Consider the following 9796-nt stretch of genomic DNA (forward strand, 5'->3'; position numbering starts at 1 on the left):
CTTGGGTTATGCTTCAAGTTTGCTCCAAGCCACTTAACCATTTTGGCATCTTGCCTCCATCTGGGTCATGGTGGTGGGCACTGTTGCTGTTACTGAAAGCCAAACGATGACCACGGTGGTGGCAAAATACTCAGCTACAAAATGGAGAGAGATAAGAAGGGTATATTAGCCCTGTATGTCACTTGCCACCATGTCTGTCAACATAAAACATACTTGTTGTATGTTGTACGTCTTGGCACTTAATGTATGCACTTATCGTATGTTGTATTTCTGTATAGTACTTAGTTATGTAGCATCTTATCCTAGCTATCTTTGTTTTATACAGGGAATGGGTTGAACTAGCGATTGTTGGTGCTTTTCACTTGGTTCTACGAACATCCTTACTGTACCGACAGCGATATATTTTTTCACCTTCTTATGACAAATGTACTTATTGTAAGTTGCTTTGGATGAAAGCGTCTGCTTAATGGCCTAAATGTAAATGTAAGTCATACAGTACATACCACTACGTCTTATGCATGAACACAAGTTGCTGAAGGGTGGTTGTCAGAAAGTAACTCACAAAAGACTGCCAGTAAGAACATTCATTATGTCTTATATATTTAAACATCAAATTTAATAAATGGAATAAGGGCTTTTTATTCTGTCTATTCCCTAGCATTTAGTTTCCGTCACATTCATCTACCAGACATGATGGCATCTTTCTATAGCACAATAGGAGTGAACTTTACCTATTAAAGGGACAGAGTCGGAGGTGGCAGGCATGATCTGTGCCATGAGCAGCATGAAGACGGTGAGGGAGAGAAGAACCGTGATCCCTGAGAAAGAGTGATCACGAAGCAGTCATGCTCTCATAGTCCTCTGATGGCTGTTGAACTCATCACCATTGCCATGGAAACTGGTGCCGGGGAATAGGCTTGAGCTGTTATGACTGGAGCAAATTAGTGGAACATAGACCACAGTGTTTGAAACAACACAACGCAAAGTTTCGAAATAGAAACTTCTCCCGCTCCTGATCAATCAGGAGCAGAATAATAAACAGCACACAGCCCTACCTAAAAGACAAGATAAAATAACAACATGCTGCTGCATACAGAAGAAACTTGTCGTTCCTGGGGATTTTGACCAATTTGTACTGTGCTACCTTGGTCTATGAATATAAATATGTCTTGTATATATATATATATATATATATAAATAAATAAATCAACCACTGTGCTCTATCAAGGAGGAGTAAGAGGAGGGGGCTGTTAAACGATTGCCAGTGGGGTGTACACAAGGCCGCCTTAATGCACGGGCTTACCTGGGCTGAAGCCCCAGGGCCTACGACGATCAGGGGGCCTGTCATGAAGAAAAAGAAAAAGAAAAAAGAAAAAGAATAATGTTTTAATTAATTTTAATGCTGGCTCATGATAGGCCCCCCCGATCAGCGTAGGTCCAAAACAATGTGATTTTTTGTTTGGGGCTTACAAAGATCAGCGGCCTATCATTAGGCAAGAAAAAAGGGGGCCCAGTGGCCACTTGACACCCCAGCCACAGTCGTCTACGGCAAAATGTCGGAAAATAATTTACACATCATTGTAAGATCCCCTCTCAGGGGGCCTATGAAACCTCTCAGCCCCAAGGCCCAATGGCAGGTTAATGCAGACCTGGGTGTACATCCTCCAAGGCCATGTTTATTATTCACCCGGCAGCTGGCTGACAATGTCTCCGTGGGGTCTGTTGGATTACAAATTTGGTTTAACCTTGGGTAATGCTTCAAATTTGCTCCAAGCCACTTACCCATTTTGGCATCTTGCCTCCAGGCATTGTTGCTATTACTGAAAGCCCAACGATGACCATGGTGGTGGCAAAAATACTCAGCTACAAAATGGAGAGAGATAAGAGTATGAGAGTATATTAGACCTCCGTAGGTTCTGTTGGATTTATCAAATCATAAAAAAATATTAATCATTCATGACAACACACATCCACAAAAACACACACACAAACACACAGACAGACGTGCACACAAATGACATACAGACACAGGTGTGCACACACGTACACAGACAGACAGACAGACAGACAGATGCATGCACACACACACGTGCACACACACTGACACACAAATATGTGCACACAAACACACACACAGACACAGACAGACAGACAGACAGACAGACAGACAGACAGACAGACAGACAGACAGACAGACAGACAGACAGACAGACAGACAGACAGACAGACAGACAGACAGACAGACAGACAGACAGACAGACAGACAGACAGACAGACAGACAGACAGACAGACAGACGCGTGCACATATACACACACAGAGATGCGTGCACCCAAACCCACACATGGTGTTTACCCAGGGAGATCTTCTCGCCGGAGTCTGCGGGCACCAGGAAGACCAGCGATGCCAGCGTGGAGATGGGCACGCAGGGGATGAGCAGGTTCAAGCTGTAGTAGAGCATGCTCCTCCCCATCACCACAGCGGAGGTTATGTCCGGGTAGGGCTCCTTGCAGCAGCCATAGAAACGCTCGCTCTTACGGCCCGAAATCTCTGGGGGGGTGGGGTGGTGGTGGTGCGACCAATGAACGACCAGTCAAGAGATATGTACGTTATAATGTGCTGCTGACCCAGTTACAGCCAAACTGCCCCTGTGTCTAAAATACATTATGTTGCATGATTATTAGCATAGACTAATTATTCATTAATAATTCTACTCTATTAAAAGATATACATATTTACTAGTTTGTATATTTTTCTTATCTGTTTATTATCTGAAATTTTGAAAATACTGGATGGACTGGACTATGGCCTTATGCCACCAAAGAAATGTAGAGGTAGAAATCAACCAGGTGGGGTGTGGTTGGAGTTCTTTGTGTATGTTATGTAAGGATTTCTCTATTAGCTGGACTCCCTCATAAACAAGATGGTTCCTCTAAAGGGGCTCTCCTTTTAATAATCTTGTTTCTTATAAGTTGTACATAATGGATGAATATTGATATGGTCTAGGGCCTTTCCCTTTGATGTGGTATGGTGTTCTTGGTTCTGGGTGGGAAGTGGGAGGTGGATCCACCTGAGCCTCACAACCTGGGCTGCTTGCCTGTGCTACATACTCTATTTACTGACCCATCAATGTTTCATCACCAACGATATTGCTATTAAATATCAGTAAAACCAATTACAAAATGTATGTGTTTTTATGTGGCGAGTGGTGGATTTTTGATTATTTTTGTAGCCTGTGAATCTTTTTATCATGTTTATCTTTTATATGAAATTGTGGGAAAAGTATACATTTTCAGGCTTTTATAAATGCGTCTGATTCTAGAGATTACTATTCTGAAAGAATTTTGAGTCCAGGTCAATCTGGTGAAGAGATTCATGATTTTTTACAATATTGCACCTATGGGTGCAGTACCACAAATGTGGGTTCATGGGTAGAGGGGTTATTGGTAACCGTACATGAACATTTCAAGAGTTTTTGACTTATGGTATAGGCTGCAGTATGACTTTTACAGAATTTGAGAAAAAAACAAAACGTTACAGAAACAATAGGGGCCAAGCAGCTTTGCTGCTCGTACCCCTAAAAACATCCTTAGATATAATATATCAGGATGTTTTCAGTGGGTTTCCTACCAATGTGCATGTGGCCTGTATCTAAAATGACACCTTAGTGTGAGGAAAGATCATGCTGTGCAATGGTCCCAGCCCGGTGTTTATGTTGTTATATTGATGAGTGAGAAAATCGTACTGATGCTGGAAATTCAAATTAACCAATCTACTAACGGTAGCGTGAATTTAAACACATAGATCGGCGAGGTTCCCAGTCCAGACTGTTTGTGTCTGTTTGAAAACGTTCGCAGTGAACGCAAAGCAAATGGAAAACGATTTGAAAATGTTTTCCCTTTGTTTGGTAATTTGACCGCACCTCTGATTGGAATGAGACATCTGCGTCTTTGGCATAGGCTCATCGTCTGGATTTTCCCAACATCTCCCAATCCCTCCTATTTTAACTGAATATGTTATCCAAAGCATCAGACTCCAGCCATTCAGGTAGGCCACTTCCCACCCACTCTCCATTGGAAATTTAGCCTGTGTCCGCGTCCATCATTTGCAGGTCCAGAAACCAGCCCCATAGGTCCAGGAGCCAAACTTCGGATCACATCTCTTGACATCGAAAGGGAAACAGCGAAAATCAATATAGCACGTGCTCTAGAAGATATCCAGCCTCAAAGGAGGCGCATAACAAATGAGTTCCTCTCTTGGATCCAAACATCCAGCTCCCTACTGAGCTCCACACAAGTATATTACCAAACCAGATGCATGATGGGTTAAATATGTATAATGTGGTACAGGTGGCGCCCTGTTTTCTTCCAACTCTTCCCTGACATTTGTGACATTTGTGTTTGATAAGAAACAGAGAGAGAGAGAGAGAGAGAGAGAGAGTAAAGCTTAAGAGTATTCAAGCCCAAGTATCAGGGGGGCAGATTGCACACACGCACACACACTCACTCACACACACAAAAAGAAAATACAATGCAGAATCCAATATACCAATAAGATGAAAGTGGGGAAAGAAATCCTTTGGGAGAGACAATAAAAAATTATGCTTTGAGATATAGCCAGAAGGAGTATGTTTGCTAATCTCTGTCACTCTCTATCGGCCTTGTTCTACATCTCCACCACTCTCACACTCTCCTCTCCGTCTTCAAAAAATGACAAATTAAGGTCTATTCCATCCCCGACCCCAACCTATTGGGGTCAAAGCCAATCTATTGGACACATTCACAACATTCAACTCATGTAAAACCACCAATCTGGTCTGGTAACTTGGTGGGGAGCCCAATTACTGATGGCTTCATGCTGCCAGTAGCTTCAATTGACTCTGCAATCTTTCATTGAAACAAAGGCAATCGATAGAGAAGGAATCTAGTGATGAAGCAGTTTAGCCCCTTATCGATTGAGATGGCGAGCAAGGGAAGGGAATGAAAGAGAAGAAGCAAATGGAAGGTAAGTCATTCAAAATACAGTAATAAGTGGCACAGTGATCACTACTGGTGTCTGGATTACTGCTTCATTCATTGTATTCTTCATTCTTGTGTTTATTTAAATAACTACATCAAAAGCAAAGCAGCGTGTATCCCGGCCTCTAGAGTTTGTGTGTATTGTGTGCATGCATGCGTGTGTATGTTTGTGTGCGCACATGCCTGTTTACATGTGTGTTCATGTAAAGTTATGTGGGTGAAGGAGAGGTCAGGTCTCCTGTAGATGAGTTGCCATTAAAAAGACGAAGGATGCAATTGCCTTTGCTACACTGAAAGAGACAGCTGAGGAATATGAGCAGGAAGTGAGAGAGGATTGATCTCCTCCTATGATTTTCATGCAACATACACAAATGGCAATTTGTGCTTTAATTTTTGCTGTCTAAAATGGTATTCGACCCAATTTGAATATATAAATCGTTAACCTTGAATAACTTATACGATTCATTGGGGGATTTAGTTCCATTTATGATGAATCAGAAATATGTGTTATGGTAATCGTGGAGAAGAAGTGAACGTGCCAGGTAGACAAAGCAAAGTACAACAACAATTACAAAGCTGAAGGAAAATTTTGGAAACACAATTTGTGTGTTCCCCAGTGACCTGACACCTGGCGAGTGATCTGGTGGATCTCCACTTGGAATTCTCAAACTCTTTTTGATAGTGAGAGCTGGTGCAGTCGCTATAGCAACTGCAATTCCAGTTGGTAAACTGTCAATAACTATACAGAGGGAACTTGGTCTAGTTATGGTTGCACTATTAAAAATGCTGAATAAAAAAAAGAGTAATTAGTATCCTTGCATGATATTAAGTTACCGTGAATAGAAGCCGATTTTCTGTTAGCAACTTCCAAATGTTGAACGTAAAATGTCACCTTGAATGAGAAATCAAAAGATTTAGGCCCCAACCCCTTAAAATCTGAATAAATAGTATTGGAATAGAAAGAAGAAATAGTTTTGGTTGTTGAGTAAAATGATTGCTTAAACATACAAACTTCTCTCTATGGATCGATCCGGTGCCCGAAAAACACACTTTTCTGAAACCAGGTCCCAGGGTGGATTCAAATAAAAACGGACCTATGCGGCTTCGTGATACGCCTCTTTCGCACTAAATGCGTCCGTCGACGGTTTGACCGAGGGCGCGTCTGACGTATAGGGGACTAGTCTTTGTAGACGCAGCCTAGCCAATCAAATCGCTTCCCGCTACAAAGCCGATTGGTGGATAGAAATACAAAAGATGACGCAAACAGGTGGCTAAAAACAATCCTATTGATTCCACATTTCTTTAGAAAAATCAGTAGTCGTGTGGAGTGTATTTGTATAACTGCGATCTGATTGCCTGACGGATCCGTCGCTGCCTGAAAAGTTGAACTTTTCTCAGGTTTTTGATGCAGGTCACCGAGCCGAATGGACGGACAGACCCACAATGCATTTCGCGAGCGCCCCACGCCAATTAAATGAGATCCGTCGACGGACGAAGGTAGTCTATGAGCCCGAGCCCAGAGGATTCGTGTGGATGCCTGAAACACTAACCATGACGTCATCGCCCCCCCACCAGCTGGGTGACGTTAGAGTTGCATTGAATTTTTTATTTATTTGTGGATTTGTATTATTTTTGTGGCTTTAAATACAGCCCCTTGGTAAATATAATTACTAATTGTACATGAAAAAGTATTTCTGCTAAATTTAAGGAGGTTTGATCTCCTCGACTGAATGTTTGTGTACAGTGTGCAGGCTGGATGCCCGCAGGCTTGATGTCTGCAGGCTTGATGCCCGCAGGCTTGAAACGCTCCACTTTTTTTGGTGAAGAACCAGGGCCTAGAATATGTCCTACAGCGTTTCTACAGCTCAATGCGTTTTCGCAATGAGTCCGTCTTTACAGAGATATTCCTGAAACGCAACAAAGGAAAACAGAGGGGAAAAGATCGTTTTCACCCGTGTGGACGGGTCCTCAGTGTCCTATAATGGATGAGGTGTGAAATCCCCCCCTCCCCCCTGCACACACACACACACACACACACACACACACACACACACACGCACACACAGTATGTAAAGCCCTTTGGTGTCTTGAATAGCACTAAACCTGCTCACCTGATGGAAGGTAGGTGCACCAGCCAGAGGAGTTACCTAAACATTGGTGTGGAACGTTGCATCAAATCTCTCATCTGCACAGTGGGGATGAGACAATGGCATGGTTTAAATATACCTAATAGAATGGTGGGGTTATTTGTTAATGGCAGATGTGCATGGTATTTGTAAAAGAGATTTTGCATGGAGGCATTTACACATTGTAATAAATCAATAACGTTGTCTATGTTCGCATCTAATCATGGAACATTCAACCTTTCAGGTAGTTTAGCATTAATTGCGAGTTGCTGAAGCAAAGTGGTTAAACTAAAATGAATTTTACAGCCAGGAATTGGAAAGAATTCTATCTATTCTATGTTTACTTTATAAATTACACACATTCAGAGTTATTTATGTAACGTAGACACCTTGTACGTTAAGTCAGCAAAGGCCACAGTTCCATTTCAATGCCACTTCCTCTTTTTCCCATTCTTCATCTGACATGGCCATGCAGGTCGGATGGTACCACCTCTTGCATTTAGTGCATTCAACCTGAAATACATTTTTAAATCACATTAGATTAGGCTTTCTTGAAAAAAATTGTGTATCTGATAGCAAATGTTAGCCAAAGCAGTATCCATTGAAGGGGCGATTTTACAGTGCTACTATGTGTATTCAAAAGTTTAACTTCTTTTAAGATTAAATTGATAAATTACCCATTTTGTGTTTCCCTTCTGTCCAGTGGGATTCTCCTGGCCGCAACTGGAGCAATGGTCTGTTTCACTGAAGACTAAAATATAGTGATTTTACAAATTACTTTCACTGTTGATTAAAAATGGGGTAAATAATGGATATAAACACAAATATAAGCCAACTCCCCATCACATGTAATTTATCCTGCTCCCTCCATGTTGATGGATGGGGCATGCCGCATGGCCAGAGTAACGAATAAAATAAAATGTATAAATAATAATAATAATAACTGTTTCTTTGAAGAAGTTACTATACAGTACCAATTGTTATTATCATTGTTCATTCTACAAACCAGAGCACTGCAGTATGGTTTTTGCCATGGTGATCCTCAGGTCTTTTAAGTCCTTTAGGGAGGTGGGTATTTCGATTCCCTGGGGGACAACGGGAAAAGCCTCCACCACGTCTGTAGCCATCTGTTTTATTATAGAAATACAAAGTAGAAACTTTTAGGTGATAAAATTAAGGATGGCATTATTATTATGGCCTTCCTGCCTCTTAGTTTGATAGTGTCAAGTTAGGTTCATGTTCTACCAAGCTCATACTTTTATGATGCTCAGAGGTCCAGCCAGACATCTGCCACTCAGCTACCCCTGCCTAGACACTTCACCATTTTGATCTTACCCCTGCTACAGCCCGTGCCAGCCATTTCCACTTCACTGCCCAGGATTTTTCTGGGCAATAGATCAGTTTAACTTCATCCATTTGTATTGTCTGTGTTCTGCACTCAGCACAACCCCATAGCAGTCATGTTTTTACAACAAACAAGCCTAAACAAACAAATGTTTTCATATTCAAACTATTTATCAGGGGATGAAGACATTACCTTCATGACGAAAACACCACAGTTACAACCATCCTTTTGAATGCTGTGTGCGATTGAGGCTTGCTGCCACTTTACATCCACCCAATCCGTCTTCTGATAGCGGTTCTGCCGCATCCTGAAGAACTGGCTGTAGTGATGGTTGAAAGATTCAAAACATCGTGATTGTAATTTCAATTCAATGAGGGCCTATACTTTGCTACAAACAAACAAAAAAACGATGTTACATTACGTCATTCTTAATGTTAAATAAAAAATAATACAAAATTGCAAGAGATTCACAATTCTTTTTGTAGTTAACTGATAACATTTATAAAAAAGTTGTAGGAGCCATTCCATTGAAAGAACTACAGGCGTCGCACTTTCGTTTTTCTTTCTGTTCGATGACGCAGTCACTGCGTGTCCCGTGCCTATATATAGTAATTGAACGCAGGTGCGCGGCTCACAGGAGACGCCGACAGAAATCGTTTTCAACCGCTCGGTACCACGCCGCATCTATACACACAATATGAAAAGATAGGAACGTTTTCGAGGCAAATAAGCGACGCCGTTTTATTTTGAACCGAAGGAATAGTGTAGGTGCAAGCATCGTCTTTAAGTTGTTCATTTGTTACTTTGAATGGCACGCACGCACCCACCGCAACCAGCCGATCTCCAAACAAACTGTAACAGTAAGTGATGCCGCAGCGCGTTGAAATCCGTCCCAAGGCGTCCGTAAGGCTTCAATAATTTGCATGCTTGAAAGCCGTGACATAGTTGAAAACGTCTGAAGAGTTATTCAGAAGGATGGATGTAATGAACATGATGTCGGACATTAATTAGTTGTGGAATTAATTGTACATTTAACCGGAGTGGAGCATCGGAACTAAAACGCTGTGATTAAAGTCTTGTTTGACGTGAGGATTATTTGAATGGAAAAAGCCGTATAATGATCCAGTTGATGACACGAAGTGAATGACTTTAATCACCAACGTACGGAACGTTGAGGAGCCGCGCCCCGTTTAACGTGCTTTAACTCTGCAACTTATGTGCGCGTATAAATTCGCGTTGCTGAATTGTCGACAAAATGTCAATTGAAAATAAAGACGCCAGTAATGTGGTGGAATATGAGGAGCATGA

General features: G+C 41.7%; 1 pseudogene; it reads right to left on the bottom strand.

The window, feature by feature from the left end:
- Positions 1-13: 13 nt before the first annotated feature.
- Positions 14-7230, bottom strand: LOC132472431 (CHRNA7-FAM7A fusion protein-like; annotated as a pseudogene).
- Between the last annotated feature and the right edge of the window lie 2566 nt (positions 7231-9796).

Source organism: Gadus macrocephalus, chromosome 14 (assembly GCF_031168955.1).
Source record: "Gadus macrocephalus chromosome 14, ASM3116895v1".
Classification (NCBI taxonomy): domain Eukaryota; kingdom Metazoa; phylum Chordata; class Actinopteri; order Gadiformes; family Gadidae; genus Gadus; species Gadus macrocephalus.